The following is a 25,105-nucleotide window of genomic DNA, read 5'->3' as shown; positions in this document are numbered from 1 at the left end:
GATTATTGTAACTCGCTCTACGTGGGGCTGCCCTTGAGACTGACCCAGAAACTCCAGCGGGTGCAGAATGCTGCAGCGAGACTCCTTACGGGGTCTTTGCTGCGAGATCACATTCACCCGGTGCTATACCAGCTGCACTGGCTCCCGGTGGAGTACAGGATCAGGTTTAAGGTGCTGGTTTTAACCTTTAAAGCCCTATACGGCCTAGGACCCTCGTACCTACGGGACCGCCTCTCCTGGCATGCCCCACAGAGAAACTTACGGTCTTCAAATAAAAACATCTTGAAGGTCCCAGGCCACAGAGAAGTTAGGCTGGCCTCAACTAGAGCCAGGGCTTTTTCGGCCGTGGCTCCGATCTGGTGGAACACTCTGTCACAAGAGACCAGGGTCCTGCGGGACTTGACATCTTTCCGCAGGGCCTGCAAGACAGAGCTGTTCCACCAGGCCTTTGGCCAGGGCACAGCCTGACTCTCTCCCTCGGCAATCTTCGCGGAGCTCTGGCCCAATGGTTGCCAGTGGCTTGAATTAATTAATTTTATAATGAATGATTTTAGAGTGTTGTTTGTGCTGTACTTTTGTACTGTTTTATTGTTGTTAGCCGCCCTGAGCCCGGCTTCGGCTGGGGAGGGCGGGATATAAATAAAATTTATTATTATTATTATTATTATTATTATTATTATTATTATTATTATCTTCTGGATGCGTGTTCTGTTGCAGTAAATAGTCCACTGTATATAATAAACACCTAACTACAAGTTCCTGGTTCCTGCTTCGTCTATCTTGTCTGCAGCCAAGTCGCCAATTGTTTCCGTGGATTCTGTGTGTACTCTGCTAGGTCTGGCTAAGGTCCTGCAACTAGTCAGAAAGTTGCGAAACACCAAATAGGTTTTGCTAATATTTTAATCATCTCATTTTTTTGCAGTTTTCTAAAAGACCCAGTCTGAAAGAAATGCAGCTGGTACTATCCTTGGGTGTGTGTGTGTGTGTGTGTGTGTATCCAACTGATTCATTTTAAAAAGTGGCTGTGCACGACACATTTTTTTCAGAGATCTCACAAGCAGGATTGTGCCAGGGAAAATGGTACCTGATGATTCTAAGGTTGATGGGAGCCAAGAGTTGGGCTTCAATACAATGTCCTGGTTAGAGAAACATATTATGGCCGCAGACCAATAGAAGCCGATACACACAGGGCAATTAACACAATAAGAAAGCATAAGATTCACAGGGGAGCTAACAGAAAATTTGCTTCACCATCTGCTTCCTAGTAGTATTTTGAAAGGAGGAGAGAAATATTTAGCTACCTGTGTGTTTAGTAACATGAGAGGAAAAATAATAAGAAATCCAAATCTGAGTGGGTCTTTTGGATAAGAGTTCTTAATAAAGGAAGTTTCAGCCTCTCTCTGGGCTCCTTATATCAATTACAGTATAAAGGGAGAAATCTTATTTCTCCAATTCCCCAGCAACAAAGATGTACATTAAGCAGATGCCCTGTTTGGATTGTGACAGCTAATCTGCTATCACAATGGGATATATAATATATTATTTTTTGGTCAGTAGTAGCATTAATATTAGTAAGTACCGTATTTTTCCGTGTATAAGACTAGGAGTTTTTTTGTTTTGTTTTTACCAAAACATAGGTTTAGATTGGGGCTCGTCTTATACACGGCTAGTGCTAAGGGGTGTTTTCTTAATTTGGAGTCCCCAAATTTGGAGAGTCATCAGCTTTGGGAGTCCCCAAAAATACAGGGTGTCTTACACATGGGGGTGTCTTATACACGGAAAAATATGTTATTTAAATTGTGCTATTTTTATGTCAAAGTGATCCATGTATATTTTCATATTAATTCTTACTGCTCACTTTATAGCTAGACCAATATTTTTTTATTATCCCCATATTATAGATTTGGGGGCAGAGAATGACCCACCAAAGTGAAAAAAGATTTCAACCAGGGAATATGATGCTATATTGGTCGGCAATTTTGTAAAACATCTCAAAGCATCTGCTTCCATAGCAGGGCAACCCACTGCAAAGTTTCTGAGGGTACGGAAGAATCACAAAAATAGTCTCGCTGTATCTATTTACATGTTGGAAGTGCTTACCAGTTTTACATATCTTACTTGAAATCTGTTTCTGAAGGCCATTTTTGAAGCTAGCATTTCACCAGTCCTCACAATTACAGATTTTAAAGTCCCTAATAAGTATGTTTATAGGGAGCGCGTGGCACTGTGGTCTAAACCACTGATCAGTGGCTGTCGATCAGAAGGTCGGCAGTTCGAATCCCCAAGACGGAGTGAGCTCCCATTGCTCTGTCGCAGCTCCTGCCAACCTAGCAGTCCAAAAGCACGCCAGTGCAAGTAGATAAATGGGCACTCTGTGGCGGGAATGTCACCGGTGTTTCCATGCGCTCTGGTCTCTGTCACAGTGTCCCATTGCACCAGAAGTGGTTTAGTCATGCTGGCCACATGACCCGGAAAGCTTTCTGTGGACAAACGCCAGAAAGCGATATGCGTGCCAAAACCCCATAGTTGCCTTTGACTGGACTTAAACGTCCAGGGGTCGTTTACCTTTTACCTTTAAGTATGTTTAGGTTTTCTCCCTCAATGATCTCGACTTTCTACCAGGACACATTTCCTCCATTGTGCTCCACCATAACTTCCCCTTCTCCTAGAAGAGACAGGAGAGCTGAAAGACTCTCAATTATATGGGAGAAAAAGATGTGAGTCCCCAGACACAGGTGTGATTCTTAGGCCAACACCTTAGAGCAATGTCAGTCTATTACAGCTGAGGTACCGTCTCCATCCAGGCATGCTGTCAAACATATTAAAGTAAGTGTTCAGATGCACTGTGTCCTTAAGCAAGATTACATTGCATGTCAAGTACTGGATATAACTGAGGCACCAAACAGGCTGTGCCATTTCTGACCAGGTTAGGTGAGTGCTAAAAGAGTTATGTACAACCAATGTGTCCCCAATTACCTTATGATTGCTTTGAAATTCTGAAATACAGAAAATGTCCTACAAACATAGGTATGTATGCAGGAGGTACCAGATGTGCCCGGGTACATGGCAAAAAATTGATATTTAGCAAAATTGTTGTTTTTTAAAATAAAGTTTTAGTTTGATGAATAAAAACAATGTCCTTTATGATTAAGTAAATGCACACCTCACACAAACACACACAATTCCTGGGTACACACCAGAATGTGCTGAACACTTGAAATGTGCACAAATGTTCAGCACAAATGAAATGTGCTGAACACTTAGAATCATAGAATCATAGAGTTGGAAGAGACCATAAGGGCCATCGAGTCCAACCCCCTGCCAAGCAGGAAACACCATCAGAGCACTCCTGACATATGGTTGTCAAGCCTCTGCTTAAAGACCTCCAAAGAAGGAGACTCCACCACACTCCTTGGCAGCAAATTCCACTGTCGAACAGCTCTTACTGTCAGGAAGTTCTTCCTAATGTTTAGGTGGAATCTTCTTTCTTGTAGTTTGGATCCATTGCTCCGTGTCCGCTTCTCCGGAGCAGCAGAAAACAACCTTTCTCCCTCCTCTATGTGACATCCTTTTATATATTTGAACATGGCTATCATATCACCCCTTAACCTCCTCTTCTCCAGGCTAAACATGCCCAGCTCTCTTAGCCGTTCCTCATAAGGCATCGTTTCCAGGCCTTTGACCATTTTGGTTGCCCTCCTCTGGACACGTTCCAGTTTGTCAATGTCCTTCTTGAACTGTGGTGCCCAGAACTGGACACAGTACTCCAGGTGAGGTCTGACCAGAGCAGAATACAGTGGCACTATTACGTCCCTTGATCTAGATGCTATACTCCTATTGATGCAGCCCAGAATTGCATTGGCTTTTTTAGCTGCCGCATCACACTGTTGGCTCATGTCAAGTTTGTGGTCAACCAAGACTCCTAGATCCTTTTCACATGTACTGCTCTCAAGCCAGGTGTCCCCCATCTTGTATTTGTGCCTCTCATTTTTTTTGCCCAAGTGCAATACTTTACATTTCTCCCTGTTAAAATTCATCTTGTTTGTTTTGGCCCAGTTCTCTAATCTGTCAAGGTCGTTTTGAAGTGTGATCCTCTCCTCTGGGGTGTTAGCCACCCCTCCCAATTTGGTGTCATCTGCAAATTTGATCAGGATGCCCTTGAGTCCATCATCCAAGTCGTTGATAAAGATGTTGAATAAGACCGGGCCCAAGACAGAACCCTGTGGCACCCCACTAGTCACTCTTCTCCAGGATGAAGAGGAACCATTGATGAGCACCCTTTGGGTTCGGTCAGTCAGCCAGTTACAAATCCACTGAGTGGTAGCATAGTCAAGACCACATTTTACCAGCTTCTTTACAAGAATATCATGAGGCACCTTGTCAAATGCCTTGCTGAAATCAAGGTAGGCTACATCCACTGCGTTCCCTTCATCTACCAGGCTTGTAATTCTGTCAAAAAACGAGATCAGGTTAGTCTGACATGACTTATTTTTCAGAAATCCATGCTGACTATTGGTGATCACAGCATTCCTTTCTAGGTGCTCACAGACTGTTTGCTTAATGATCTGCTCCAGAATCTTCCCTGGTATTGATGTCAGACTGACTGGGCGGTAATTATTTGGGTCCTCTCTTTTCCCCTTTTTGAAAATAGGGACAACATTTGCCCTCCTCCAGTCTGCCGGGACTTCGCCTGTTCTCCAGGAATTCTCAAAGATGACTGCCAGTGGTTCTGAGATCACATCTGCCAGTTCTTTTAATACTCTTGGATGCCAGGTGCCAGGTGGGTTGACCAAGACAGAGATGCCCTCAACCCAGAGTGATGCCAGCAACACTCTGACACCACAAAGGTCTCTGTTCTTTCTCAAGGTCTTTCTTCTTTGGCGATCACTTGTAGCCGAGTAAGGTTGTCTTCTATGAACAAGGTCTTAACAGAGAGTCCATAAGTGACTGCGGAGGCCAATTCTGGATCCACATGTCCTTCCACATTGGGGACATAGGTTTCTGGGCGGGAGTTGATCATGGTGAGGGTTTGCTAAGCGTGCCTTCCTCTTAGCACGTTTCTCCCATTCATCCTGAGTTTGAGTGTCTTCAAAGCCCACGACACCTTTGGTAAAGGCTGTTCTCCATTTGGAGAACTCACAGGCCAGCATTTCCCAGTTGTTGGTATTTATACTACATTTTTAAAAGATTTGCCTTGAGAGTGTCTTTAATCCTCTTTTGTTGACCACCAGCATTACGCTTTCCATTTTTAAGTTCAGAATAGTTGCTTTGGAAGATGATAATCAGGCATCCGCACAACATGGCCAGTCCAACAAAGTTGATGTTGAAGAATCATTGCTTCAACACTGGTGATATTTGTTTTTTCCAGTACATTGGCCTTAGTTTGCCTGTCTTCCCAAGTGATGTGTAAAATTTTTCGGAGACACCGTTGAGGGAATTTTTCAAGGAGTTGGAGATGGCATTTATAAGTGGTCCATGTTTCACAAGCATACAGTAAGGTTGGTAGTACAATAGCTTTGTAAACAAACATTTTAGTTTCCCTGCGAATGTCCCAGTTCTCAAACACTCTGCACTTCAATCGGGAGAAAGCTGCAATCGCAGAGTTCAGGCGATGGTGGATTTTGGCATCAGTGTCGGCCTTGTGGACACTGAGGTAGGAGAAGTGATCAATACTTTCCAATGGTGCATCATAGAGTTGGATTTGTGGCACTGCAGAGGGGTTGCTTTGTGCTTGTTGGTGCATCACTTTGGTTTGTTGGGTGTCTAGCAATAGGCCAAGGTACCACTAGTGGGGTCCGTGTTGGTGATAGCCTACAGGAAGTCTCAAAACAGGGTGTTCAAGGGAAGGAGGGGGTACACTGACAGCATCTGGCTTGATCCTGTCTCTGCCACCCCCCCTTCCACTCTGGACATCATGAGTGATGGGGCTGCAGACAGGGTGGTGGCTCTGTCATTCTGGTATGCCTTGCAGCTGCCCAGCTGACATTTGGCTTGTCCTGCCCCTTTGGCTCCAAACTGTCCTCAGCTACAGAGAGCATGCAGGGAAGTATGCCGTATGAATCAAAACTGGATGGCCTGATTTTGTCTCAGTTCAGTTAGTTCCTTCTGCTCCTGTAAAGTCATGTCCTTTCCACCAACTGATGCTGAGCTATAACCCAGTCAAGGCATTCAGTGGAGACTGAAGAGAAATAAAATGACAACTTCTCCAGTCCTCCTGGTGACTCGAGTCGTGATGTCTTCTTCTCTCCACTGCTGCTCACACTGTGCTCGGGCGGGAAGGAAGTCGGAAGATGATGTCCTACTGTGATAGGTCCAGGCTGGAGTCTGGACCAATCACAGCCCAGACATCAGAAAAGTGGAGGGTGTCCCCCTGAGGAGCGCCAATCGGCGCCCCTGCTGGCCGAGGGTCAAAAACCCCACCCCACCCCATACCCAGGACACAGTCCGGCGCCCGCCTAGTGGGCGAAAATTTGAATTTTTTTAAAAAAAACATCTTTCGAATTTTTCAATTTTTCCCACGGCACACCAGGCAACATCTCGCGGCACACTAGTGTGCCGCGGAACAGTGGTTGAAAAACACTGGTCTAGAGAGATCACTTCCTGGTTCACCTGGAGGAAATATTTTCAATGGAGCCCAGTGACAGAAGCACACAGCTGTATTGAGGCAGCACAGGGGGGATTGAAATTTTGCACCCCCTAACAATAGGGATGCGGGTGGCGCTGTGGGTAAAACATCAGTGCCTAGGACTTGCCGATCGTATGGTTGGCGGTTCGAATCCCCGCGGCGGGGTGAGCTCCCGTCATTCGGTCCCAGCTCCTGCCCACCTAGCAGTTCGAAAGCACCCCTAAGTGCAAGTAGATAAATAGGTACCGCTTTATAGCAGGAAGGTAAACAGCGTTTCCGTGCGCTGCACTGGTGCTGGCTCACCAGAGCAGCTTTGTCACGCTGGCCACGTGACCCGGAAGTGTCTGCGGACAGCGCTGGCTCCCAGCCTCTTAAGTGAGATGAGCGTACAACCCTAGAGTCGGTCACGACTGGCCCGTACAGGCAGGGGTATCTTTACCTTTACCTTTAACAATTTTGTGTCCAGGGCAACTACCCCTGTGGCCTCTTCCATGCTACAGCACTGGAAGGAATTCCTTCCTTTTCTGCTTCACTGACGGATGTCTTCTTGGCTAGCATCCAAACAGAATTTGACCTGGATAGGCTGTGATCTATTCTTCACCAAAAACCTTCTTCTTCCAAATAACTGTTTTTGTGCTAACATGAGAAAAAATACATATTTTTGTGCTACTTGTTTTGCCGTAATCGTACGTCCGGCGCTCCCAGATGACTATAGTTGCTTGGAGGGGAAAAATATGAATTGAAATGTGAAGCCACAAGAGCTTTGACACCAAAGCCTGTGCTTGGCTCTGAACTGAGATGTGCGTCAGCTTTTCAACATCTTCGCTGTGCGCTTCCCACTCATTCCCTTTTGAACTGGGAAAGCTGCAGCTTTTAATGATCTCTGGTTGGTTCTGGGAACGAAATCTCAGGTTTATTTATGCCACCTAGAGGATTTTGGTTGAATTACTTTTACATCCCCATATAGTAAATGGAGCAGGAGGACATTCATAGTACCTGCACTCCAGGTGTTTGTTTCTCAAACAAACCCTCTCAAATTTCTGGAGAGACAAGACATTGGCTGGGGTCCAAAGAGCTACTGTATTTTTCGCTCTATAAGACACACCAGACCACAAGACGCACCTAGTTTTTGGAGGAGGAAAACAAGAAAAAAATATTCTGAATCTCAGAAGCCAGAACAGCAAGAGGGATCGCTGCGCAGTGAAAGCAGCAATCCCTCTTGCTGTTCTGGCTTCTGAGATAGCTGCGCAGCCTGCATTCGCTCCATAAGACGCACACATATTTCTCCTTACTTTTTAGTAGGGAAACAGTGAGTCTTATAGAGCAAAAAATACGGTATTTTAGGTGCACCCAAGACCACAGAGTTCTGCATGCTACTTGGGACTTCAGACTTTTGTTCTCTCCATACCAAGTGACTTCTGAAACTTTCCTTAATTTGAAAAGAGGTTTGGTCTGTGGCAGGAGGATTCAGAAACACGAGTCCAAAGCCCCCTTGGTGATTCCCCAAAGAGAGGGTGATTTGCAGCCAATAAAGATGCAGTGGTGTAATTATGATAAAAGATAGGTGTATTCTATTCTGAAAGCATTGCAGTTTTGCACTTGGGCAATCCAAATTCTAGACCATGAATACCTGAATTCTGCAACCTGCATAAAGTATGCAAATTGAACAAATTAGCATAATGTTTCTTCTGTTGCAGCTTTTGCTTGTTATGTGTAAGTATTATAGGTCAGTATTTTGCATGATTTATTCTGACCTTGCTAGTCATAGGGAATGGTACCAACCACTGAAAATCTTTATATATCTATAAGGAAATCAGTCCTGAGTGCTCACTGGAAGGACAGATTGTGAAGCTGAGGCTCCAATACTTTGGCCACCTCATGAGAAGAGAAGACTCCCTGGAAAAGACCCTGATGCTGGGAAAGATGGAGGGCACAAGGAGAAGGGGACAACAGAGAACGGTATGGTTGGACAGTGTTCTCGAAGCTACCAGCATGAGTTTGAACAAAATGCGGGAGGCACTGGAAGACAGGAGTGCCTGGAGTGTTCTGGTCTATGGGGTCACGAAAAGTCGGACACGACTAAACGACTAAACAACAACAACATATCTATATAAAGTTTTTTAATTTTACATTTTAGAATATTCATTTAAACAACCTTAAATTTCAGTGACTTCCTTTCATCTCATTCCATGGTTCATTTTACATACCATAAATCAGGCATAGGCAAACTCTGGCCCTCCAGATGTTTGAGACTACAATTCCTATCACCCCTGTTAGCTATGGATGATGGGAATTGTAGTCCCAAACATCTGGAGGGCCGGAGTTTGCCTATGCCTGCCATAAATCCCTGCATATTTTACGTAAAATAACCATTAAATATTCCATTATTACCTCCTTCAAAACTTATTTGCACTGTTGAATTTATCTTAATGCCAACGTTTTCAAATGTTTTCACCCATATATTAAATAAACATTTTCCAATCTTTTCTAAACATATGTTCTTCTTGTTCTCTTATTCTATATGTTATTTCCTTTAAAATGTAAAAATCCTCCCAAATGGGCATATTGGCCCCCCAAAAAGAGGACATGTCTGGGATTTCCCAGACGCATGACAACCCTAGCTGAACAATCACATACTTTAATACCTCTGCCTATTCTCTCCACCATTTACAGTCCTAAGAAAATAAGTGCAAAATTGTGCCACATTAACCTAAAGATCACTGGTTCTACAGCCTGAAAATGAAGCATCTCTTTAATCTCAAAAGATCTGAGCGAGCGTAGCTGCAGGAATGCTCTCGCTGACAGGGCTTCACTTTCAGAGTCCTGTAGCCATTTATCTCGATGCATTATTCTTTGCCCATTAGAATTTTGCCTTTAAAGTACCGTCCCCCACACCGCCCCACCCCGCTTTAGTTATGGAAGACATTCCAGGCTGCTGAGATTTAATCATTTCAGCCCTGTGTTTGAAGTTCCGATTAAGAGGTGTTTAAAGCCTGCTATCAATTACTCAGATGGAAACCATATTGAACACACAGAGAAAGATCTCCGAGCTGAATGGAAAAGGTTACTGTGGATGACTGCAGCAGAAGCTTCAAAGGTTGCAGAAGGCAAGGTATCTTATCTGGAGCTAAGCAAAACACACCTAATCAGCCACAATACGAGCAGCTGAGGTTCTTTTAAGCAAATGAATGGCCAAAGGAGAACAAGAAAGACCCTGTTCCAGCATAGCATTTGTCATCTGTGGGCACGTTCTGCAGGTTCTTTGGGCAAGACTGCTTAACTCTGAAACAAGGCCAGCCCACGTATGAGGCAAGGTGAGATGACTGCCTCAGGCAGTAGGATCAACAAGGCCTAATACAGTCATACCTTCATGTTGCATCTTTTCGTGTTACATCCCACAGCATCCCAGAAGTACCAGAATGGGTTACTTCTGGGTTCCGCCACTTGCGCATGTGTAGACGTGCCAAATTGAGCTGTGCTTCGAGTTGTGTGCATTTCACCTTACGGAAGGGTCTCCAGAACGGATCCTGCCCATAACATGAAGTAAGGTAAAGGTAACGGGACCCTTGACTATTAGGTCCAGTCGTGACCGACTCTGGGGTTGCGGCGCTCATCTCGCTTTATTGGCCGAGAGAACCGGCGTACAGCTTCTGGGTCATGTGGCCACCATGACTAGCTGCTTCTGGCGAACCAGAGCAGCGCACGGAAACGCCGTTTACCTTCCCACCGGAGCGGTTCCTATTTATCTACTTGCACTTTGACGTGCTTGTGAACTGCTAGGTTGGCAGGAGCTGGGACCAAGCAATGGGAGCTCACCCCATCACAGGGATTCGAACCACCAACCTTCTGATCGGCAAGTCCTAGGCTCTGTGGTTTAACCCACAGCGCCACCTGTGTCCCTGATCCAACCACGTTTAGAATGCTGTAAAAGTTTGTTTGTGTCTGAAATAAAATACACTCTTCTTTATTAATTGAGAACTTGACTGAGACTGAAGTGATTTTACCAGGGAGGACCTGGTTGGTGGCAGCGGACTAGTGGTGTACGGGTCAACAGTCCATGAGATGACCGGGGGCTCCGTACTAACGCCACACCGGGTTCCACCACTTGCGCATGCACAGAAGCGCCAAATCGTGCCGTGCACCTGCGCAGACGCAGTGCTTCGAGTTGCAGGCATTTCACCTTACGGAGGGGCCTCCGGGACGGAACCTATCCGTAACACAAGGTACCACTGTATAGATCATTATTCCCCTCCTGATGTTGATCTTCACTTGTCCCTTCTTCCCTGACGGCGAAGGGGGTTGCTATTTTGTGGTTGTAGGTACCCTAACACAAGTCACTCAAATACTATACCTGCGTTTTCTAAGTAAATAGTTAATGATGTGATATAGTTAGACTCGGGTTGGTGGCATTCACTTCAGCAAGTATGGACTCAGCTACACAGCTGCAAATATAACGTTCTAAGTGCGCTTTAAGTGCATTCTACCAAGGTTACACTAGATGGCGATGGTGAGCTAATGGCAAATTCAATATAGATATTTAAATGTTGTTTTTTTAAAACATTTTCACAGCACATATGTATATATATATATTCAGCCTCTATTGCCTGCTGTAGAAATCTCAAGATTTATTATTATTATTATTATTATTATTATTATTATTATTAAGAAGCATAGAATCACAGCAGGATGGTTTTATTGCTTTCTCATGCCCAGCTCTGTTTTGTTTGTTTGTTTGTTTTGAAGTGAATGCCTGTATTAGATCCATCTGTTTGAAATGTGTGTGGCAGAAAGTTCAATAATTCTGTTAAGACATCAAAGTGGGACCTGGGAGCTCTGTTTATAAACTGACCGCCTGAGAAAGCTTGTGCTCATTCATAGCTCATTGCTCCAAACCCTCAGCCAGAAACTAGCTCTATCATTTATTTCGCAGTATGACAGTACAATATATGAACAACGGTCCACAACACTTAAGCATTTTTCCAGGCTTCCCAAAGATAAAGTCTTACCTTCTTTCCATCTTCTATTATGTTGCTAAAGAAGTTTGCCCCATGATTGGCTCTTGTTAATGTTTATTTTTTTATAGGTGGTCATAGAAGGAACCAGAAACACCCTCACTGGCTGTCTATAAAAGCCATGATGATGATGGTTTTACCTTCCATGGTTTTCATCTAATATTATCACTACAATATTCTATACATTATTTTGCTGTCCTTTTATAAGTAATGTTTTAAACATTTCATTTCACTTCCCCTCCTTTTTCTTCTTTCTTAGTTTTTGAAGGTAGTTTTCAGCAATTTTTAAAAAAGTGAAACCAGAACAACAGTATATAAAATGAAGCTGCAGAAAAAGGGTGACATAAGGACATTGAATTTTGTAGTAGTAGTAGTAATAATAATAATAATAATAATAATAATAATAATAATTCTAAAAGCCTAACTCCCTGCCCCAACCAGCTGTGTTCATGTGTATGTATAAGACAATTTTTTGAGCACTGATGCTTTTTCAAAAAAACTTCCTCCATAGTGCCAGTCACAGTAGGATTGGTTTGCTGTACAAAATGCTAATGAAGCTATTTGGATGCATTAGGGAAAAAATGGAGTTAAAACCAAAGTCAGGGAAATAATAATAATAATAATAATAATAATAATAATAATAATAATAATAATTTATTTATTATTTATACCCCGTGCATCTGGCTGAGTTTCCTCAGCCACTCTGAGCGGCTCCCAATCAAGTGTTAAAAACAATACAGCATTAAATATTAAAAACTTCCCTAAACAGGACTGCCTTCAGATGTCTTCTAGAAGTCAGATAGTTGTTTATTTCCTTGACATCTGATGGGAGGGCATTTCACAGGGTGGGTGCTACTACCGAGAAGGCCCTCTGCCTGGTTCCCTGTAACCTCACTTCTCGCAATGAGGGAACCACCAGAAGGCCCTCGGAGCTGGACCTCAGTGTCCGGGCTGAATGATAGGGGTGGAGACACTCCTTCAGGTATACAGGACCAAGGCCATTTAGGGCTTAAAAGGTCAGCACCAACACTTTGAATTGTGCTCGGAAACGTACTGGGAGCCAATGCTGATCCCTCAGGACCGGTGTTATGTGGTCCCGGCAGCCCCTCCCAGTCACCAGTCTAGCTGCCACATTCTGGATTAATTGCAGTTTCCAGGTCACCTTCAAAGGTAGCCCCACGTAGAGCGCATTGCAGTATTCCAAGTGGAAGATAACTAGAGCAGGCATCACTCTGGCAAAACAGTCCGCAGGCAGGTAGGATCTCAGCCTGCGTACCAGATGGAGCTGGTAGACAGCCGCTCTGGACACAGAATTGACCTGCGCCTCCATGGACAGCTGTGAGTCCAAAATGAATCCCAGGCTGCACACCTGGTGCTTCAGGGGCACAGTTACCCCATTTTCCAGTTTTGCTTGTTGCCTCTTTAAACATGGCCATTTAAGATGCCTTGGCTAATAGTTATTCGTAGTTATCAGTAGACATCTTCTCCCTTTTAAAGACCCCTTTAAAGTCATCTAAGCAAATGATCATCACTCTATCATGTGGCAATGAATGCAGAGTGGCCAGGAGAGGCAAAAAGCAGAGCACCTAAGGATGGGCAAATCTGTCAATTTCAGTTTCTCTCTGTTTCTGATTTTTCTAATTTTTCTTCAGTTCTCCAAATTCCCCTATCAGTTTTCATTTCTTTACAAAAGGCCTCATCCAAACATATCAGTATTTTAATGATAACTTCTCCTAATGTGCATATCTTTGTGAAGCAAATTTGCTTAACAGAATGAATTTCTGTACGCTATCTTCACTGATTTATGCATTTTCCTTTGTAATTATGTGGCATTGCAAAATTTGAGGATGTGCGGATTTTGAAAAATGGTTGTTTCAGACAGTGGAGATTAGGCAAGTTAGACTGAATTGCAGTATAGGCACAAGAATGACTTACAGGAATCCGTTTTGTCAACTAGAAAAACTGGAGAATATTTAGTGCAGCACAAGATAGCTCAAGGTCATTGGTTCAAACCCCACATTGGGCAAAACATTTCTGCAATGCACAGGGTTTGACCAGATGACAGTCAAGTCTATAATTCTTTTATTCTAACACTGAAGAGGGCCAGTCCAGGAGAGCGTTCATTAATATGTAAGAGGAAGAGACTCAGGCAATGGGCCTTGGCAGAGCAGCAGTGGTGTTTGTTTCAAGAACATGAGCGTAACTATTTTTAACAATGAAAAGTAGAAGGGTATGTATTTCAATGAGTTTTCTGCCTTGATTCTTTCTTAGCTAGGCAGATGCCCAAACACTTTCCCCATTATATGAAAAAGTGGAGCCACCTGGTGGCTAAAGAGTCTTGAAGCAAAATCTCTCTGTGTTTGAATAAGGGATGGCCCGTGTTACATTCACATATATGCTGATTCCATCCCATTTCTACACTTGTTAGAAAACTGAGTGATGATAATAATAATAATAATAATAATAATAATTTATTTATACCCTGCCCATCTGGCTGGGTTTCCCCAGCCACTCTGGTGGCTTCCAACAAAATATTAAAATACAGTGGTCTGTTAAACATTAAAAGCTTCCCTAAACAGGGCTGCCTTCAGATGTTTTCTAAAAGTCTGGTAGCACCAACACTTTGAATTGTGCTTGGAAATGTAAAGGTAGAGGTAAAGGGGCCCCTGACCATTAGGTCCAGTCATGGCCGACTCTGGGGTTGCGGCGCTCATCTCGCTTTATTGGCCAAGGGAGCCGGCGTACAGCTTCCGGGTCATGTGGCCAGCATGACCAAGCCATTTCTGGCAAACCAGAGCAGCGCACGGAAACACCATTTACCTTCCCGCCAGAGTGGTACCTATTTATCTACTTGCACTTTGACACGCTTTCGAACTGCTAGGTTGGCAGGAGCAGGGACTGAGCAATGGGAGCTCACCCTGTCACGGGGATTCGAACTGCTGGCAAGTCCTAGGCTCTGTGGTTTAACCCACAGCGCCACCCGCGTCCCTCTGTTTGGAAACGTACTGGGAACCAATGTAGATCTTTCAGGACCGGTGTTATGTGGTCTCAACGGCCGCTCCCAGTCACCAGTCTAGCTGCCGAATTCTGGATTAGTTGTAGTTTCCGGGTCGCCTTCAAAGGTAGCCTCACTTAGAGCGCATTGCAGTAATACAAGCGAGAGATAACTAGAGCATGCACCACTCTGGTGAGACAGTCTACGGGCAGGACCATTTCAAAATCCACATTTCAATATGTATTAGAAGAAAAAAAACATTTCCTGTCTCGAAAGCTCACTCATGTATAATTTATCAGAGCCCAGAAATGAGTTGCAGCATTTGGAAAGTGCAAAAGCAGGTAGATATCGGTTGTTTTTTTAAAAAAAAAAATTAATAATAATTAAATTCCTAAACGGCCTTTTCTCCCAAAGGGGTGACAAACAACACCCCAAAAGCTATGGGAACAAGCAACAGACCCATAGTGCTACTTTCTGGTAATTACCCTGCAGATGGCATACAAACCACCTTTTTTAAAGCCAAAACCAGGATGGGATGTTCTCAAGGGCAAGTCACATGACCCACACCTCATTCTTGCCCCAAAACACATGTTTATGGGCCCCGTGCAAGATTGTGGCCCCAAGAAAAGTGCTTTTTCGGGGAGAGAGTGAAGCATGAGGATGCGGCACTCAAAATGACTGATACTGTGCAAAAAAAAATACTGATGAAAGAAGAATGGCAAATGAAACTAATGGACAATGCAGAATTAGCTAACTTAACAAGAAGGTTTCAAAACCTGCGGGACCAGAGATTCTTAGAAGACTGAAGTAAATATCTGAACTATCTGAAAAGCAATTGTAGGACTGCAAGAAGTTCTGTAAGGAGGACTATACGAAATATTGTAAGGAAGACTATGAAGAGAATTATTAGTTAATGATAATTAAAAATTAATAGAGAAATTAACAAATGCAGAACAAGTGATAAAGAACGGAAAATCTTCAGAGGTTGTTGACGGAAGTCTAAAATATTGTATAAGATAAGAAGTTATGTTAAATGATTGTTGGAAATGATATGTTAAAAAAACTAATAAAAATGTGTCTGTGTGTGTGTGTATGTGTATAGCTAGATAGATAATACACTTTAAAAAAAAAATTGTGCAAAAAAAATGGATGTCCCATTTTCCCCCGGGGCACTTGGCAGTTCCAAGATAGAAGTAGAACCCCTGTAATGCCATGAACATCCAACCCCTTGAGTCATTCCAGAAGGACACCATCATCCATGGTGTCAAAAGCTGCTAGGAGATTAAGGAAAACCAACAGAGCATCTCTCCAGTAAAAGATCATCAAGCAAGGCAAACCAAGACTGTGTCAATACTAAAAGCAGGTCTGAAACTAGATTGAAATTGGTCTAGATAATTTGCTTCCTCCACATGGACCTTGATCACTTCAGGGGCGTGGCAAGGGGGTGTGGGGGGTGCGGTCTGCCTTGGTTGTCATGCCAGGGGTGTAACAAAATCCCCCCCTGGGTAGATCGATGTGGCAGTGTTTGTACCCCCAGTGGGCAGATTTTTGTGATTGGCACAATTGCCGTTATGAAAATCCGCCCGCTGATCACACAAACACACCCGATGATCAGCCTGGCACCCTCAGGCGGGCAGTGTTCACACCCCCGGTGGGTGGTGCTCGCACCCCTGGCTGGTGGCGCTGACAGCCCTGGCGGGCAGTGCTTGCACTGTTTTATGTAATCGTCGGTCGGATTTGTGTGATCTGCAGGCGTATCTGTTTCGCAGCCAACCCTCCCTATAAAAAAGCTTAATAATTCTGGGCAACGTTCGCAAAAAATGCAATGTGTGTGTGTGGGGGGGTGACAAGCAATTTTTTGCACCAGGTACCACCTGACCTTGGGTCACCTCTGGGTCACCTTGCCCAGAATGGAAATATTGGAGACTGTGAGGTAGTTTTCGAAAATCTCTGGATCCAGAGAGAACAGTCTCTTTCATGGTGGTGGGCATACCACTCCCTCATGTGGGGAGGCCTTAACCACTCCCTGTACCTATCCAGTAAGTTTACTATACAGTCATACCTCAGTTTTTGAACGTAACCCGCTCTGGAAGACCGTTCGGCTTCCAAAACGTTCAAAAACTGAGGTGCAAAGGGAGAATTTCAATTTCAGTGGAGAAAATTGAAAAACATGCAGCAGAAGCCATTTGACTCCTGAGGCGCATTTGAAAACAGAAGCATTTACTTCCGGGTTTTCGGCATTTGGAAACCAAAAAGTTTTGCTTCCGAGACATTCGAAAACCAATGAATGGTGCAGCTATGTTGGGCAGAAATGGAGAGGGCCTGTAGTTGGTCTCACCAATGCAATTGTCCTGCCCACATCCTCAGGCCACAGCAACAGAAACTGAGGGTGACCTCTAATGGACCTGCACAACTGTAACATCACTTTTGGGGATATGAATCCTATCCATTCATATTGGAATTTATGAAGACTGAAGTTTTCAGGCATGCCTCAAGCTGGATTCTCTGAAGTCAGGACAGTTATTTCTGTGTATTCTTGAAAGCTCAGCCAAACAATCTTTTGGATGAAGCTAAATTAACTGAATTTTTAGGCTTCTGAAATGTCAAAAGCATAGACATTAATTTGGGATCTTGTCTCACACTTTACACTGCATATTGTGGAAACTATTTCAAACAGTTGCAAAAACTTTTAATATTTCATTCTTGGCCAGTTCAGTTTGCATAGGAGAAGATTTTTGAAAACCTTAAATGACAATACACACACAGAGAGAGAGAGAGAGAGAGAGGCCAATGAGATGTGTGGGAGATATTTCGTTCCAGAATAATTGAGATCACAATACATTTCAGACTTCCTTTATGAGAATATACCATTTATAATGTGATCTTATTTCTGTTGGTGAAGTGTAGTTTATTAGGTGCCTGTAAAAATTCCATGTAAGGATTTTATTATTTTTTCCAGAACATGCCCCTGGAGGGCAGTATAAGCCCAAAAGTTTTGAATTCTGATTGTTCAATAAATCTTTAACGGTTGTCAGAGGACATAATGGTCTTTTGGGGAGATTTAAGTGTAAAAAAAAGTCAGGGACTATACTGTGGGTGCTTTTACGGTTGAGCTTAAAAATATTTTAGTGTTCTTGTTCTCATTAGGCATATATTTACTGCTTGCATATTTATTTTCTTAAGCAGTGTGTCCTAACACAGTGGTTAAGGATTACAGCAATTGCATATTAAATATATGGATTAATCCATATGTTGTAAACACCTTTAAGAGCAGTTACAAGAAACACTATGAATAAATTGTGAGTAAATTGTATAAGTGCGCCCACCCTCTCTAATGTAGGCTGCAATTTCATGCATATTTACTTGAGAGTAAGGCCCATTGCATGCAGTGGAACTGACCTGTGAGTAAACATGCATAGGTTAGTTATATCTGGTTAGTTATTTGAGGAGGCTACTTGGTTGTTTGAGAGCAGGAATGTGTCACAAGAAAGTGCTTGCCTTCTTTAATGCTTTAGCTAGTTTAAATTCTGTGTTATGTTTTGATAATTAAAAATAATGTGAGAGAAATGTGAGAGAGGAGTATAGGTGTCTGCTCTCATGAAAAATAAAAGGGTGACAACTGAATACAAAAAAAAAAAGTCTCCGTGGAAAAATGAAGGGAGGCATGCCAAAAGAAAATAGCTAATCACCAATCATGATACCAGCGCCAATCATGAACCCCTCTCCGTTTTGAATATTAAGTATATCATAAGCAGGGTTTTTTTTCACCCAGCAAGAACTCACCAGAACTCACTTCTGGCACCTCTCAGGTGGGCGTCATTGCCATTACAGTGGTACCTCAGGTTAAGAACTTAATTCGTTCTGGAGGTCTGTGCTTAACCTGAAACTGTTCTTAACCTGAAGCACCACTTTAGCTAATGGGGCCTCCCGCTGCTGCCGCACGATTTCTGTTCTCATCCTGAAGCAAAGTTCTTAAACCGAGGTACTATTTCTGGGTTAGCAGAGTCTGTAACCTGAAGCGTATGTAACCTGAAGCGTATGTAACCCGAGGTACCACTGTATAACCGAAATAAGGAGGCATCCACTGTGAGTTCCAGCACCTCTTTCCCCAGCAAAATAGCACTGAGATTCATAAGCATGTTATGGGCTTTCTAACACAAGCCAGCCGCTTGTCACAGTCATGTGTAAAAGCTGCTTTAGATCCTTCTCAAAAGGATGTAGAACACGTGGCCACATGGACTTAGTAGCCACGTTGGTCCCACAGAACCACAGAGCAAGAAGGACGATATCATTCTTGTGCCAACTGATGAGCAGAACTTGGGGTGCTATTTTTCCAAGTTACATACAGCTCTTCTGCAGGCCTAAGTAAAGCTGAGCACTTGTTTCAACCAATGGAGCAGCGGGGGCAGATCTTGGTAATATGCTGCCCTGTGTGAGTCCAACATCCGATGCCTCCCAGCCCTGCTTTCCCAAAGCTGGGTAAACAAGGCACTAGGATTTGGGAAGGAGGCATGACTGCTCTGGTGGTGTCCTAGAGCCCTCCTTCCTCCTTACCAAAGCCTGGGAAGTGCTTGCCCAGCTTTGTGAAAGAGGCAGGAGAACTCTAGACCCTGCCAGAGCTCCCCCCTTCTTCTTGACACCTGACAAGTGCTTATCGTTCAGCCCGGACACTGAGGCCCACCTCCGAGGGCCTTCTGGCGGTTCCCTCACTGCGAGAAGCGAGATTACAGGGAACCAGGCAGAGGGCCTTCTCGGTAGTGGTGCCCGCCCTGTGGAATGCCCTCCCATCAGATGTCAAGGAAATCAACAACTCTCTGACTTTTCTGAAAGCAGCCCTGTTTAGGGAAGTTTGTAATGTTTAATATTTTACCATGTTTTTAATACAGTGCTACCTTGGTTCTCGAACGTAATCCGTTCCAGAAGTCCATTCGACTTCCGAAACATTCAAAAACCAAGGCACGGCTTCTGATTGGCTGCAGAAGCTTCCTACACTCAAGCGGAAGCCATGTCGGACATTCGGCTTCTGAAAAATGTTCGAAAACTGGAACACTTACTTCTGGGTTTCCGGTGTTTGGGAACCGATTTGTTCATCAACTAAGCTGTTCGATAACCAAGGTTCCACTGTATTCTGTTGGGAGCCACCCAGAATGGGTGGGGAAACCCAGCCAGATGGGTGGGGTATAAATATATTATTATTATTATTATTATTATTATTATTATTATTTATTATTATTATTATTACCAGGCTTTGAGATGGCGCTTTCCTCGGCTACATGTCCAATTTCCCTGCACCATTCATGCTTTCCTAAATCCAGCTCTGTAGACAGCATGTATGGGCTGGTTTTTTTACTTCCATACATAACAGCTGGTTATTCAACTTTTGATGACTCACAACTGAATGTGTGAACTAATGTGCCTGAGAAGCAATTAACACCAACCAGACAGATTCCCTCCATCGTTGAATGGCATTTAATTTTTGAATTTGCTGCTTTTATGAGTTGGATTTGCTGCAGCTGTTTTTATTTTTGAGATTGTAGGTATTTTGACTATCGTCCACATCACTGTTTTGAATTCAGGTTATGGGCTGCCTTGGGACAAATATTAAATCAGCTATATGCTAAGCTCTTGGTGGCCTAACCAGGATCTCCTACGGGATGTGACAGAGATATGGATTGCCGCAAATAATTTCCTGTAGCCATAACTGGTGAGAGTACAGAAAATAATCCCATTAACAGGGGAATCAATGATATTTAACCTCGGAGCATGAATTTTTTTACAGCACGTCTGGAGTTTAGTTAGGAGGTTTGAACAAGTGATATCTTCTTATCACACCTTCGTACTTGTTACTTTTCTGGGAAAACACTCAAATTTAGAAGCTAGATATGGATGCAGAAGTCATCTGGTCGTCTAGACTAAAAAAATAAAGAGCTGTTGTGTCGCCCTCTCCCTCTCCTCTCCTTTTCCTGCTCCTGTCTTATTTTTTCACACCTGCACCTACACATTTGTAACTCTGCTTTGTTTTGCTGCCTGCCAGCTACGTGGAACAGTTGGCAGGCAACTACTTGAGAGGCTTTAAAAAAATGTTTCTGTGGAGATGGGGGAAGAGGTGTGGAAATTGCCTGTCTCACCTTTTGCTGCCTGCCGGCTGTGTGGAACAATTGGCAGGTTCCTTGGGCCTGGGATGATAATGTTGCAGCATTCTAGGTGCCTTGACAGCAAGCAGTAGATGAGGGAGACTTTCCTGCTTCTGCCTCTGTCCAGCTGGTAGGTAACTTTGGAAGAAAGAAAGAGGGGATTGACTGCAAAGGGTTGGTTGGGGAAGTTTATCTGAAACTCTTCCATATTCTCAATATGGGAGAGAGAAATAAGCTTGCAGGGCAGGGGGTGTCAGCAGGGAAATTGTCAGAGGGGAAAGACTTGGTCTTCTACAATAGTTTTTAGCTTCTGTGGCTGCTTTTTATAAAAGAAGGGGGGGCAGAGAAGCCTGAGAAAAACATGTCACTGAACATCATGTGCATGCCTCCAGTGCTTTAAATGCTAACACCTTAACATGGATTCAGTAAAGGTTTCACAAACATCTTGCTGTGTTTTCTCACCTCCTGAACTCTATCATCTCCCATTTCTGATGCAGAGAACACAAGATTCTTTGCACCGTTACAGTGGTACCTCAGGTTACATATGCTTCAGGTTACATACGCTTCAGGTTACACACTCCGCTAACCCAGAAATAGTGCTTCAGGTTAAGAACTTTGCTTCAGGATAAGAAAAGAAATCGGGTTCTGGTGGCGCGGCGGCAGCAGGAGGCCCCATTAGCTAAAGTGGTGCTTCAGGTTAAGAACAGTTTCAGGTAAAGAACAGACCTCCGGAACGAATTAAGTACTTAACCCGAGGTACCACTATATATGGAAATAGTAATCGGATCAGTAATTCTTCATGTAATTATTTCTCTGCCAACCCACTACCTAATAAGGTGGATCTTTAAACATATGGAAGTGGCCATCCTAAGTGATGTGATGTAGTAACAGAAATGGAGAGGGATCTCAAAATATAAGAAACCACATTTATAAAATGCCTGCTCTAATGGCTACAAAATGTGTTCCCTACTTTTGCCTGTGTAACCAGGGAAAAAAAACTGAGAAGGTTCCTGTTTTAAAGATTCATGGGCTGGTTTTCTTTGAAAATATCTACTCCCCACCTCCAAAAGGAGTGCTGATGTTAGATATTGCTCTTCAAAATGCAAACGTTCTTTACAGCATTCAGGCATTGTGCTGCCCTGCTGAATAAAAATGAGATTTCTTGAAATGTGGGGTTGGAATTCTATCAAGTTTCTGCAGATGGCCACAACACCTCTGAGAGAATTATAATCATATTAGCAATTGTAAATGGGAGCATTTCACATATAACAATGCGCTGTTACATTGTGAAAGTCATGGGTCTTGTTGATAAGCTTCCTGGGTGTTTCTGTTGGTGTTGCTTTTTCCTCAATCATTTAGATACACTGGTACCTAGGGTTAAGAACTTAATTCGTTCTGGAGGTCCGTTCCTAACCTGAAACTGTTCTTAACCTGAGGTACCACTTTAGCTAATGGGGCCTCCTGCTGCCACCGTGCTGCTGCTGTGCGGTTTCTGTTCTCATCCTGAAGCAAAGTTCTTAACCCGAGGTACCACAAAGTTCTTAACCCATGGTACCACTGTACAGAAATGCAAGATCATTATAGTAACTGGATAGCCTGAAATGGGGCCGGCTAGTTGGGTTGAGATCTCAGCTTGGTCACTGTATAGACTTGGAGATGCTTCTTTTCTTCCTATCTGGTAGGAATTATGCCATCGCCACAAGGAATGGCAGGTGGGGCTTGTGTAGGTGAATCTCAGAAGAGCCATCTCCCATGTTAAAACCATGTGTGAGGAAGCAGAGGCGGACTTTGGTCTTTCAAATTTTAGCAGTGTCCTGTGCAAGGCCAAAATTTGGCGCCCATCAGGCTGGGTTTCCCCAGCCATTCTGGGTGGCTCCCAACAGAATGTCAATAATAAAAACAATAAAGCAATAAAACATCAAACATCAAACATTAAAAAGTTCCCTAAACAGGGCTGCCTTCAGATGTCTTCTAAAAATCAGATAGTTGCATATTTCCTTGACATCTGATGGGAGGGAGTTCCACAGGGTGGGTGACCCTACCAAGAAGGCCCTCTGCTTCGCTTCTCACAGTGAGGGAACCACCAGAAGGCCCTCAGAGCTGGATCTCAGTGTCCAGGCTGAATGATGGGGGTGGAGATGCTCCTTCAGGTATACTGGGCCAAGGCCATTTAGGGCTTTAAAGGTCAGCACCAAGACTTTGAGTTGTGCTCTTCCGAGTGCTGGGAGCCAATGTAGGCCTTCAGGACCAGTGTTATATTGTCTCAGCGGCCACTCCCAGTCACCAGTCTAGCTGCCACATTCTGGATTAGTTGTCTTTCCGGGCCACCTTCAAAGGTAGTCCCACACAGAGTGCATTACAGTAGTCCATAGTTGTGATGTCCTGCAGTGCCCCTTAGTTCAGTGTCAAGTGCGGCAGAACCAACCACATTGTCCTAAATCTGCCTCTGGAAGGAACCTTCCCAGTTTCAAGGCAATTTTGTAACATAAATAATAACCTTATGGCCTTTCAGATGTTGCGAGATTCCAGCTTCATCATTCCCAATCAGTCTAGTAAAGGTAAACCCCAGATGGTTAAGTCCAGTCAAGGGTGACTATGGGGTTGCGGCGCTCATTTCATTTTCAGGCTGAGGGAGCCGGCGTTTGTCCACAGACAGCTTTCTGGGTCATGTGGCCAGTATGACTAAACTGCTTCTGGCTCAACGGGACAAGTGCCAGAGTGCACAGAAACGTCATTTACCTTCCCGGCTCAGTGGTACCTATTTATCTCCTTGCACTGGTGTGCTTTCGAACTGCTAGTTTGTCAGGAGCTGGGACAGAGCACCCAGTTGCAGGGATTCGAACTGCTGACCTTCTGATTGCCAAGCCCAAGAGGCTCAGTGGTTTAGACCACAATGCCACCCGCGTCCCACAGTAACATCTAGAGGGCCACAATTTCTTCACCCCATTGTGGATAAATAGTGATACAGTATATCTGTTACAGGACCGCCACTACTCCCCCCCCCCTTCAAAGAATACTGTCCTGGGACACTATATATCTAGCAGATTTATTGGGCAGAAGCTTTATGTTGCCCAGACCTCACATCAAGAGGCAATGGTCTTTTTTTCAGTCCAGCAGTTTGTATCCAGAGATGCTTCTGCCTCACAGGCATAATAAATGCTGATGAATCCACAATTTCATTTCACTTCACTTTCTATATTACTATACACAAGGCACTTTACAAGCTGAAGAAACAACAAAATAGATAGCAAAGATCACACATGTAATAATAATAATCTGATTCAATACAAAGAAGTCACAATAACTTTAAAATAAACAATATATAAAACAATATTCAGGAATCCATTAGGGTATAATAGTAAACAGTAAAATTAAATACTAGCAAATAATAATTAAGCAGTTTAACATTATCAGTTACAATAAAGAATTGCTAAAGTATAATCAATAAAAATAATGGTAAGTCACAATGCATAAAACACAACAAAACATACAAAGCCATGTAAAAGGATCAAACTGAGAAACAAAGACAGATGATAGATAGATAGTGTTACCATAAAGCACCAATGCTGCAGCAAGCAAAGGCTCTAGCAGCTCAGCCAGCTGCTTGTGGCTGGAAAGCCAGACAGGATGTTTGTGACTGTTGCCATGGGAACAAAGGGGCAGTCCATTCTGTACTGAGCACCGGATGTTAGCTCAGTGTGTGTGTGTGTGTCATATGACCCGTACTGGATGTACTTGGGAGGAGTTTTCTTGTTGCTGTTGTTGAGTGCAGACATGATTCTCTGTACTGATGTAAGAGGCAGAAATAAATGATGTAAATAGTTTTCTGTCTGCTTCTTTCCCCTCCCTGGGGACACCAAAGGGGAGAGAGGAAGAACGGTGTGTTCCTCTCATACATCTGAGAAGAATCGCCGGACCTCGCCTGCTTATCAGCAGAGGTTGGGAGACGCGGGGAGGTCGACAGGAATATCTGCCGGTGCCTACGCTTGTGGCACATTCCTCTGACCCAGGCAGAATTCCAACAGTGGCAGCCTTCGGATGGTTGCGATTCATCGAACATCTGCATGAGAGGCTGGTGGATTGTCCTCCTTTGCTCCAAGGAGGAAGAGAAGCGTCTGAAAGATGCCAGAGGCTCCACAGACAGCTGGTGGAAAGAAGAGGTGTTTTCCAGAGCAAGGTATGCTGCATTTCGGGCTAAATGTGTGAACGCAGGAAGATTAATTCCCTGGTTCACGGAGCTGCGTTTCAAAGAAAACAAGAGCTCCGGGAGAAGAGGCCTGCAGCTTGAAGGCTGAAGCCTGCATTCCACAAATTTTTGTGGTAGATAAGATGTCCTATT

At 43.8% G+C, this 25,105-nt stretch overlaps 1 long non-coding RNA gene across 1 annotated transcript in view; it reads left to right on the top strand.

The window, feature by feature from the left end:
• LOC308482202 overlaps nucleotides 1–24,588 on the top strand; it is a 143,169-nt gene extending 118,581 nt beyond the window's left edge. The window contains exon 2 of the long non-coding RNA XR_013989145.1: nucleotides 24,308–24,588. This is a non-coding gene — a long non-coding RNA (uncharacterized lncRNA). The remainder of the gene's footprint in view (nucleotides 1–24,307) is intronic.
• The last annotated feature ends 517 nt before the right edge of the window (nucleotides 24,589–25,105 follow it).

Source organism: Podarcis pityusensis (assembly GCF_964106645.2).
Source record: "Podarcis pityusensis genome assembly, chromosome: 7".
Lineage (NCBI taxonomy): Eukaryota > Metazoa > Chordata > Lepidosauria > Squamata > Lacertidae > Podarcis > Podarcis pityusensis.
This window is presented reverse-complemented; position numbering and strand designations above follow the sequence as displayed.